A 12,313-nucleotide genomic window follows, 5' to 3' on the forward strand; every position below is an offset into this window, starting at 1 on the left:
CAGCTATATGATATTCTGGAAAAGGCCAAATCATGATGACAATACAATATCAGTGGTTTCCAGACACTGGGGGGGTGGGGGGGGGTGGGAGGGGTAAACAGGTTGAAGACAGGATTTTGAGGACAGTGAAATTATTCCTAATGACACTATAAATGTGGATTAATGTAATTATACATTTGTCAAAAAATACAGAATGTACATCAGGATTAAACTCTAGTGTAAATAATGCACTTTAGATGACAATGCTTTCTCAATGTAGGGCCATGGTTTTTAACAAATGTGCCACTCTGATGGTGATCATAATGGAGGAGGCTGTGAATGCGTGGGGTTGAGAACTTATAAGGACACTTTATACTTTCTGATCAAGAATTCTGCATATATATATATATGTATATATATATATATATATATATATATATATATATATATGCTTTAAAATAAAATCTACCAAAAATATTGAGAATGATTTTGAAAGAAAACATAGCATATTAAACGTATGGGATTTGCTAAGGTGGCATTAAGATGGAAATATATAGCTATAAATGCTTACACCAAAAAAGAACATTCTCATTTCAATAGCCTAATTTTATACCTTGAGGGAAGTTTTAAAATAAATCAAATAAACCCAAAGCTAGCCAAAGAAATAAAAAAAAATAGAGTGAAGATAAATAAAATAGGGAATAGAAAACAATAGAAAATGAATCACTGAAAAAAAATGTTGTTTCTTTAAAAATAGCAACAAAATAGACAAACTTTTATTTAGACTGACAAAGAATATAAGAGAGAAGACATAAATATTTATTATCAGAATTAAAGTGAAAATACTATACTGAATTTACAAAAACAAGGAGGATCACAATAGAATACTGTGAACAGCAAACTACACCAACCAATTGCATAGCCTAGATGAACTTGACAAAATTTTTGGAAATATTCAAATTCTGAAAATTGACTCAAAAGGAAATATAAAATAGCAAAATCATCGAATAAGAGATTAAATCAGTATTCAAAAAAAAATGTACTACTCTGGTGGGGATATTGATAATGGGGAAGCCTCTCAACAAAAGCCTAGCATCAGATGTCTTCAGTGGTAATCACTACCAAACTGTTAAAGAAGAATTAATACAAATCTTTCACAGAAAGTTCTAAAAATTGAAGAGAAGGGAAAAATTCCTAACTTATTTTGTCAGGCCAAATTAACACTAATATCAAAGCCAGGAAGTCAGGGTATATATCCATGGTATATAAAGAACTTAGAAAACTCAACATCAAAAATATCTGATTAAAAAATATGCAATAGACATTTTACCAAAAAAGTATATATATATATATATATATATATATATATATATATATGTGTGTGTGTGTGTGTGTGTGTGTGTGTGTATCCAACAGATTCATGAAAACATACTCAACAGCACTAACCATCAGGGAAATGCAAATCAAAATGCAAGTCAGAATAGCTAAAATCAAAAAGACAAGAAATAAAAAAAAATCACAAGAAATAACAAATGTTGATGAGGATGTGGAGAGAAAGGAATCCTTGTGCATTGTTGGTGGGAATGCAAATTGGTGGCAACTGTTGTGGAAAACATTATATAGGTTCCTCAAAAAGTAAAAATAGAACTCCATAGTATCTAATAATTCCACTACTGGGTTTTTACCCAAAGAAAATGAAACACTAATTCAGAAAGATATATGCATTTCTACTTTTATTGCAGTATTATTTACAATAGCCAAGATATGGAAGCAACCTAAGTGTCCATCCATAGATGAATTGATAAATATATATGTCTTGGAATATTACTCAGCTATAAAAAAGATGAGATATTGTCATTTGCAGCAACATAAATGGACCTAGAGTATCTATAGCTAAGTTAAATGAGTCAGTGAAAGACAAATACCCTATGACTTCATGCAGTTGTGGAATTTAAGAAAGAAAACAAACAAACAAATATAAAAAATAGACTCATAAATAGGGATAACAAACTGGTGCATGCCAGAGGGGAGTTGAGCAGGCAGATGAGTGAAATAGGTGAAGAGAATTAAAGGTATACTTATCTTGATGAGCACTGAGTAATGTATAGAGTTGTTGAATCACTTTGTACTACATACTACGCTGTACATGTAAATCTAATATAACACTGTATAACACTGGAATTAAAATAATAAAATGAATAAAAATGAAATTAATCTTTCAAAAGAACTCCACATATAGAAATATCACAAGGCATAATATAAAAAAAAAAAAACAAGCACAGCCATATCCTGTTAAATGTTGGTTAGAATAAAATAAAAACTATAAATCAAAGAAAGGAGCATACTTATTGTGATGAACACTGAGGAATGTATATAACTGTTGAATCACTATGCAGTGCACCTGAAACTAATATAACACTGTATGTTAATTATACTTCAATAAAAATAAATACAAAATGAAAGTATGATACATAGAAAAAATTAATGATGAAAGGTAATACATGCAGATAATAAAATACAAAAACCAACTCAGTGATTATATTTTTTAAAAAGCCAAGAAATCAAGAAAGAAAAGAAACTACAGATCATTATTCCTAATTATCTGATCACAGTTGCAATTTTCTTTTTTTTTTTTTTTAATTTTTTTTTCAACTTTTTTAAATTTATTTATTTATTTTTGGGACAGAGAGAGACAGAGCATGAACGGGGGAGGGGCAGAGAGAGAGGGAGACACAGAATCGGAAACAGGCTCCTGAGCCATCAGCCCAGAGCCTGACGCGGGGCTCGAACTCACGGACCGCGAGATCGTGACCTGGCTGAAGTCGGACGCTTAACCGACTACCCACCCAGGCGCCCCAACAGTTGCAATTTTCTAAGCAAAATACTAGCAAACTGAAATCAATGACACATTACAAGGATTAAACACCATGACCAAGTAGATGTATCCCAGATGTACAGCGATGATTCTACTAAGAAAATCAGTCTATGTAGTACACCATGTGAATAGAACAAAGGAAATAAATACCTTCTCAACTGACAAAGAATTTAATAATATCCAACACTCTTTCCTAATATAAGTACTCAGAAAACAAAGAATAGAGAGGACTTCCTCAACATAATAATGTAGTAAAGAGCTTTAATTATTTTTAATGTTTTTATTTATTTTTGAAAGTGAGAGAGATACAGAGCATGAGCAGGGGAGGAGCAGAGAGAGAGGGAGACACAGAATTTGAAGCAGGTTCCGGGCTCTGAGCCATCAGCACAGAGACTGATGCGGGGCTCGATCCCACAAACTATGAGTTCATGACCTGAGCCAAAGGCAGATGCTCAACCAACTGAGCCATCCAGGCACCCCTGTAGTAAAGAGCTTTAAAAGTTGACAGATTTTATGCTTTTTGATGGCAATATTCCATAGCATATATATACAACATCTTCTTTATCCATTCATCAGTCGATGGATACTTGGGCTGTTTCCATAATTATGGCTATTGTTGATAACACTGCTATAAACACTGGGGTTCATGTCTCCCTTTGAATTAGCATTTTTGTATCCTTTGGGTGAATACCTAGTGGTGTAATTCCTGGATCATAGGGTAGTTCTATTTTTAACTTTTGAGGATCCTCTAAAACTGTTTTCCAGAATGGCTACACCAGTTTACATTTCAACCAACAGTGTAAAAGTGTTCCTTTTTCTCCATATCCTTGCCGACACCTGTTGTTTCATGTGTTGTTGATTTTAACCTTTCTGACAAGTGTGACATGATATATCATTGTGTTTTTGATCTACATTTCCCTGATGATGAGTGATGTTGATAATCTTTTCATGTGTCTGTTGGTCAACTGTATGCCTTCTTTGGAGAACTGTCAGTTCATGTTTTCTGCCCATTTTAATTAGATGATTTGTTTTTTGGATGTTGAGTTGTACCATTTTTTATATACATTAAATTCTAACCCTTTATCAGATATGCCATTTGCAAATATCTTCCTCCATTCAGTAGGTTTAGATTTATTGATTGTTTCTTTCACCATGCAAAATGATTTTATTTTGATGTCATCCCAAAAGTGTACATTTGCTTTTATTCCCTTTGCCTTATAAGACATAACTAGAAAATTTTTGCTACGGTCAATATCAGAGAAATTACTGCCTGTGCCCTCTTCAGGGATTTTTATGGTTTCAGGTCTCATATTTAGGCCATTAATTATTTTTGATGTTTATTTTGTGTAGTGAATGAAAGTGGTGCTTTTTCATTCTTTTACATGTTGTGTCCAGTTTTCCCAACACCATTTGTTGAAAAGACAGTCATTTTCACATTGTGTTTTCATTCCTCCTTTGTAAAGGATTAATGAACCATATAACTGTAGATTGATTTCTGGATCTTATATGTTTATTTTATGACAGTACCATATTGTTTTAATTTAATTAATATTGCTGTTTGTAATTTAACTTGAAATCGGAAATTGTGATATTTCCAGTTTTGTTTTTCATTTCAAGATTATTTTGGCTTCATGGTCATTTACAATTCCATACAAATTTTAGGATTTTTTAATAGTTCTGTGAAAAATACTGTTGGTATTTCGATAGGTATTGTATTAATTGTGTAGATTGCTTTGGGCAATGTAGAAATTTTCATAATATTTATTGTTTCAACCCATGAGCATGGATGCCTATCCTTTTCTTTGTGTCATCTTGAATTTCTTTCATCAGTGTTTTATACTTTTCAGAGTACAGGTCTTTCACTTCTTTGGTGAAGTTTATGTTTAGATATTTTATTGCTTTTAGCAAAATTGCAAATGGTATTGTTTTCATAATTTATCTTTCTACTGCTTCATTACAGCACATTCCTGTATGCAACACATTCCTATACAGTGATTTTGTATCCTGTGACTTCACTGAATTCATTTATGAGTTCTAGAAGTTTTTCAATGTTTTGGTTTTCTGTATATAGTATCATGCCATTTGCAAATAGTGAAAGTTTTACATATTTTTTACTAATTGGATGCCTTTTACTTTTTCTATTGTCTGATTGCTGTGGCTTAGGACTTCCAGGACTGTGTAGAGTTAAAGTGGTGAGAGGGACATCCTTCTCTTGTTCTTGACCTTAGAAACCAAGCTCTCCCTTTTCCCCATTAAGGAAGGTGTATGCTGTGTGATTTTCATAGACGACCTTTATTATGTTGAGGTATATTCTCTCTAAACCTACTTTGCTGAGTATTTTATTCATGAATGATGTTATATTTTGTCAAATGCCTTTTATGCATCCATTGAAATGATGACATGGTTCTTTTTTCAATTTATTTATTTAAATTAAAGTTAGTTAACATACAGTGTAGTGTTGGTTTCAGGGGTAGAACCTAGAGATTCATCACTTACGTGTAACACCCAGTGTTCATCCCAGAAAGTGCCCTCATTAATGACCATCACCCGTTTAGTACATCCCCCGCTGCCCCTCCAGAATCCCTCAGTTGATTCTTTTTATTTAAAAGTCTCTTATGGTTTGCCTCCCTCACTGTCCTTAGCAAACTCATAGGATATAAAACCAATGTACAGACATCAGTTTCATTTCTACACACCAATAATGAAGCAGCAGAAAGAGATATCAAGGAATTGATCTCATTATAATTGCACCCAAAACCATAAGATACTTAAGAATAAATGTAACCAGGGGCGCCTGGGTGGCTCAGTCAGTTAAGCAGCTGACTTCGGCTCAGGTCATGATCTCGCGGTCCGGTCCATGAGTTCGAGCCCCGCGTCAGGCTCTGTGCTGACAGCTCAGAGCCTGGAGCCTCTTTCAGATTCTGTGTCTCCCTCTCTCTGACCCTCCCCCGTTCATGCTCTGTCTCAAAAATAAACGTTAAAAAAAAATTAGAAAAAAAAAGAATAAATGTAACCAAAGAGGTGAAGACCTATGTGCTGAAACCTATAGAAAGCTTATGAAAGAAATTGAAGAGGAAACAAAGAAATGGAAAAACATTCCATGCTTATGGATTGGAGGAATAAATATTGTTAAAAAGTCTATACTACCCAAAGCAACGTACACATTCAGTGCAATGCCTACCAAATAACACCAGCATTCTTTACAGAGCTAGAACAAACAACCCTAAATTTGGAAACAGAAAAGACCCCCAAGTAGCCAAAGCAATCTTGAAAAAGAAAACCAAAGCTGGAGGCATCACAATCCCAGACTTCAACCTGTATTACAAAGTTGTAATCATCAAGACAGAATAGTACTGGCACAAAAACAGACACATAAATCAATGGAACAGAATAGAGAACCCAGAATTGGACCCACAAAACATGGCCACCTAATCTTTGATAAAGCAGAAGAATATCCAATGGAAAAAAGATAGTCTCTTCAGCAAATGGTGTGGGAAAACTGGACAGTGATAATCAGAATAAAACTGGACCACTTTCTTAAGTCATTCACAAAATAAATTCAAAATGGCTGAAAGATCTAAATGTGAGACAGGAAACTTCAAAATCCTACAAGGGATAAGAGGCAACAACTTCTTTGACCTTGGTAGCAGTAGCTTCTTACTAGAAATATCTCCAGAAGCAAGGGAAACAAAAGCAGAAATGAACTATTGGAACCTCATCAAGAAAAAGCTTCTGCACAGTGAAGCAAAAAATAATCAACAAAACTAAAGGGCAACTGGTAGAATGGGAGAAGATATTTACAAATGACATATCACATAAAGGATTAGTGTCCAAAATCTATAAAGAACTTACCAAACTCAATACCCCCCCCAAAAAAATAAATAACCCAGGAAAGAAATGGGCAGAAGGCATCCAGATGGCTAACAGACACATGAAAGGATGCTCAACATAACTCATTGGAGAAATACAAATCTAAACCACAAGGAGATACCATATAACACCTGTCAGAATGGCTAAAAGTAACAACTCGGGACACAACAGATGTTGTAAGGGATGAGGAAAAAGGAAAACACTTTTGCACTATTGGTGGGAATGTAGACTGGTGAAGACACTCTGGAAAACAGTGTTGAGTTTCCTCAAAAAATTAAAATTAGAGCTACCCTATGACCCAGCAATTGAACTACTAGATTTTTATCCAATGAATATAAAAACTTGAAGGGGCACATGGGCACCAATGTTTATAGCAGTGCTATAAACAATAGCCAAATTATGGAAAGAACCCAAAAATCTGACGTCTGATGAATCGATAAAGAAGAGCTGGTATATATATATATATATATATGCATGCAATGGAATACTACTCAGTGATTAAGAAGAATGAGATCTTGCCATTTACCACAACGTGTATGGAACAAGAGTGTATTATGCTAAGTGAAATAATTCAGTTAGAGAAAGAAAAATATCGTATGATTTAACTCATGTGGAATTTAAGAAACACAACAGATGAACATAGGGGAAGGGAAGCAAAATATGATAATATGGTTCTTATTATTTATCTTATTGATGTACCTTTTCATGTTGACTGTTTTGTGAATATTGAACCCCCCTTGCATCCTGGGAGTAACTATCACTTGGTTGTGGTAATGATTTTTTAAATGTATTATTGGATTCTCTTTGCTAATATTTTACTGAGAATTATTAAATATATTCATGAGAGTAGTTGGCCTGTTATTTCCTCTCTCTCTCCTCTCTCTCTCTCTCTTTACTTTTCTTGTGGTGTCTTTATCTGGTTTTGGTATTAGGCTAGGTACTAGCCTCCTAGAATGAATTTGATACTTTTTATTCTTCTTGTATTTTTTGGAATAATTTAAAAGTTCCTCTTTAATGCTTGGTAGAATTTCTCTGTGAAACTGTCTGAACTTTTGTTTGTTGGGAGGCTTTTATTTTATTTTTCTGATTTAATTTCATTGCTGGTAATTGGTCTGTTCAAATTTTCTATTTCTTCAATTTCTTCCTGCTTCATTTTTGGTAGGTTATATGTTTCTAGGAATTTATCCATTTCTTCTAATATTTCCAATTGTTGGGATATAAATTTTCATAATATTTTCATAATTATTTGTATTTCTGTGGTGTTGGCTGTTTTTTTCTCCTATCTCATTAGTAATTTTATTTTTGTCCTCTTTCTCTCTCTCTTTTTTCTTTTTTGTTGACCTTTTCAAATAACCAGCTCCTGGGTTCATTGACCTCCTCTAGTGTGTGTGTTTGTATGTTGTTTTGTTTTGTTTTGTTTTTAGTTTCTGTATTATTTATTTCTGCTCTAATTTTATTATTTTCTTCCTTTAGGTGGGTTGGGGTTTCTTTTGTTCTTCTATTTCTAGCTCCCTTAATTGTAAGGTTAGGTTGTTTATTTGAGATTTTTTCTTTCTTCTTGATGTTGGCTTGTATTGCTGTATGCTTCCCTCTTAGAGCCACATTGCTTCATCCCAAAGATTTGGACCATTGTGTTTCATTTTCATTTTTCCCCATGTACTTTTTAATTCTTTGATTTTTAGGTTTAGCCACTCATTGTTTAGCAGTATGTTATTTAACCTCCATGTATTTGTGTTCTTTCCAGAATTTTGATTTTGATTGATTTCTAGTTTTATAGCATTGTGATCAGAAAAGATTTATGGTTTTGACTTTCATTTTTTTTTATTTGTTGAGACTTGTTTTGTGGCCTAAAATGTGATCTATTCTGGAGAATGTTCTATGTGAATCTGAAAAGAATGTGTATTCTGCTCTTTTAGGATAAAATGTTCTGAATATGTCTGTTAAATCTATCTCATCCAGTGTGTCATTCAAATCCTTACTTCTTGATTTGTTTGGATGATCTGTCCATCCATGTAAGTGTGGTGTTAAAGTCCCCTAGTATTATCATATTACTACCCAATATTTTCTTTTTGTTGTTATTAATTGTCTTATGTATTTGTGTGCTCTCATGTTTGGTGCATAAATATTTATAATTGTTAGATTCTCTTGTTGTATTGCCTTTATGATTATACACGTACTTCTTTGTCTCTTGTTATAATCTTTGTTTTAAGGTCAATTTTGTTCAATGTAAGTATTGCTACCTAAGATTTTATTTGTCATTCATTTGCATGACAAATATTTCTCCATACCCTCACCTTCAATCTGCAGGTGTCTTTAGACTTGAAAAAAAGTCTTTTATAGGCAACATATACATGGATTTTTTTAATCTTTATTCTGATATCCTGTGTCTTCTGTTTGGAGTATATTTGCATTCAAAATAATTATTGATAGATATTTATGTATTGTCATTTTGTTACTTGTTTTGTAGTTTTGTTTTTTGTTTTTTGTATAGATTTCCTCTGATTCTTTCTTCTCCTGGTCTGTTTCAAAGTTTGTTGGCTTTCTTTAGTCACATATTTTGATTCTTTTCTCTTTATCATTGTATATCCCATAGTGGTTTTTGATTTGTGGCTACTGTTAGGGTTGTATATAACATCTTCTGCATAAGGCCGTCTATATTCAGTTGATGGTTGCTTAAGTTTAAAACCATTCTTTACTCCACTCCCCCCGCTGCCGTGATTTAGGTACACGGTGTGATATTTTACATCCTTTTATGAAATATTGACTTATTTTCACAGAAATATTTATTTTTATGGTTTTGTGATTTTTAGTTTTTATATGCTCACTTGTGCTTTCCTTTCCACTCAAAGAGTCTCCTTTAATATTTCTTGCAGGATTGGTTTAGTGGTCACAAACTCCTTTAGTTTTGTTTGTCTGAGACATTCTTCAACTCTCCTTGTATTCTGAATGATAGATCTACTGGATGGAGTATTCTTGGATGTAGAATTTTCCCATTCAGCCCTTCAAATACATGATATTACTCTCTTCTGGCCTGCAAACTTTCAGTTGAAAAACCCATTGATAACTTTGTGGAATTTCCCTTGAATGTGACTGTCTTCTTTACTGTTGCTTATTTAAATTTTTTTCTTTATGGTTACTTTTTGCTATTTTCATAATTGTGTGTCTTGGTGTGGACTTTTTTAGGATGAATTTCTGGGGAGATCTCTGTGCCTGCTGGGTGTGGATGTCTGTTTCCCTCCCCTTATTAGGACACTTTTCAGTTATTATTTCTTCAAATTCACTTTCTGCCCCCTTTTTTCTCTCTTCAGGGATTCCTAGAATATAAATGCTATTATACTTCATGAAATCACTGAGTTCCCTATAACAATCTCAATTTGAATAATTGTATTTCCTCTCCTTTGCTCAGCTTAGTTACATTCCATTATTCTTCCAGGTCATAAATTTGTTTATCTGCTTCATCTGGCTGGTATTTATTCCTTCAAGTGTATTTTTCATTTTATTTATTGTGTTCTTGATCTCTGATTGGTTTTTCATCTATGTTAAGAGTCTCACTGATGTCCTCTACTCTTTTCTCAGGTCTACTGAATATCTTTATGATCATTACTTTAAATTACCTTTCAGGCATATTAATTATATTCATTTCACTTTGGTATCCTGTTATGATTTGGTCCTGTTATTTCACTTGGGAGATATTTCTCTGTCTTCTCATTTTATCTGACTTTCTGTGTCTGTTTCTCTGTGTGTTAGGAAAGTCAGCTCCTTCTCTTGCTTTTATAAATAGCTTTTTGAAGAAGTGGTCCAATAGTGCTCTGCAGTGAAGTGTCCCCTGTTCCCCAGGGCCTAGTGCTTTAGGGAGTGTTTCCTGTGTATGTTATGTGTGCTTTGCTGTTGCATATTGGCTTATTTCTCCTTTAGTCCAGTCATCTGCAGAAGCTCTTTTTGCCTAATGTAGGCAGCTTTTGGTCCCCAGCAGGGGTAGGGCTTGTTGTGACAAGGTGTGTAGTTGTCTGCTTAGGAAATGAGAGCTGCCCCACTCTTGCCAGACTAAGGTCCCAAAAAACATGAAGATCAGGAAATGTGGTATAAGCATGGTTTGTGCTGGTATTTTTAGGCAGGCGCCTGCAGTGCAGGGCCTACAAAGGGCATGACTCCCCTGATGCATGGGTGGAGGCTTTTTTTAAGGAAGTTAGATAAGCAGTACTGGTTCCCACAGGTGGCCATTGTTTATGCTGGGGTTGGGAGAGGCGGATGGCACCTACCACCTCCTTTGTTACTGGAGTGTGATCCTTGTCTCTCTGGGCCATGGTATGAGGTGGACAAATCACTCTTCTTTCTGTTTGCCCCCTCCCTGTCATTTTTCAAACTACTTGTTGTATGCTATATCTGTAGTGGCTGTTTGTGGTGCTTTTTCTTTAAGCAAGGGAATCCTGCTTCCTAATGCCTTTTGAGATGTCCCAGAACCTAACCCACTGATTTTTTTTTAATGTTTATTTATTTATTTATTTATTTATTTTTTCAATATATGAAGTTTATTGTCAAATTAGTTTCCATACAACACCCAGTGCTCATCCCAAAAGGTGCCCTCCTCAATACCCATCAACCACCCTCCCCTCCCTCCCACCCCCCATCAACCCTCAGTTTGTTCTCAGTTTTTAATAGTCTCTTAGGCTTTGGCTCTCTCCCACTCTAACCTCTTTTTTTTCTTTTCCTTCCCCTCCCACATGGGTTTCTGTTACGTTTCTCAGGATCCACATAAGAGTGAAACCGTATGGTATCTGTCTTTCTCTGTATGGCTTATTTCACTTAGCATCACACTCTCCAGTTCCATCCACGTTGCTACAAAAGGCCATATTTCATTTTTTCTCATTGCCACATAGTATTCCATTGTGTACATAAACCACAATTTCTTTATCCACTCATCAGTTGATGGACATTTAGGCTCTTTCCATAATTTGACTATTGTTGAGAGTGCTGCTGTAAACATTGGGGAACAAGTGCCCCTATGCATCAGTACTCCTGTATCCCTTGGATATATTCCTAGCAGTGCTATTGCTGGGTCATAGGGTAGGTCAATTTTTAATTTTCTGAGGAAACTCCACACTGCTTTCCAGAGCGGCTGCACCAATTTGCATTCCCACTAACAGTGCAAGAGGGTTCCCGTTTCACCACATCCTCTCCAGCATCTACAGTCTCCTGATTTGTTCATTTTGGCCACTCTGACTGGCGTGAGGTGATATCTGAGTGTGGTTTTGATTTGTATTTCCCTGATAAGGAGCGACGTTGAACATCTTTTCATGTGCCTGTTGGCCATCCGGATGTCTTTTTTAGAGAAGTGTCTATTCATGTTTTCTGCCCATTTCTTCACTGGGTTATTTGTTGTTTGGGTGTGGAGTTTGGTGAGCTCTTTATAGATTTTGGATACTAGCCCTTTGTCCGATATGTCATTTGCAAATATCTTTTCCCATTCCGTTGGTTGCCTTTTAGTTTTGTTGGTTGTTTCCTTTGCTGTGCAGAAGCTTTTTATCTTCATAAGGTCCCAGTAATTCACTTTTGCTTTTAATTCCCTTGCCTTTGGGGATGTGTCGAGTA

The sequence above is a fragment of the Panthera onca genome, chromosome A1, assembly GCF_046562875.1.
Source record: "Panthera onca isolate mPanOnc1 chromosome A1, mPanOnc1 haplotype 2, whole genome shotgun sequence".
Taxonomy (NCBI): Eukaryota; Metazoa; Chordata; class Mammalia; order Carnivora; family Felidae; genus Panthera; species Panthera onca.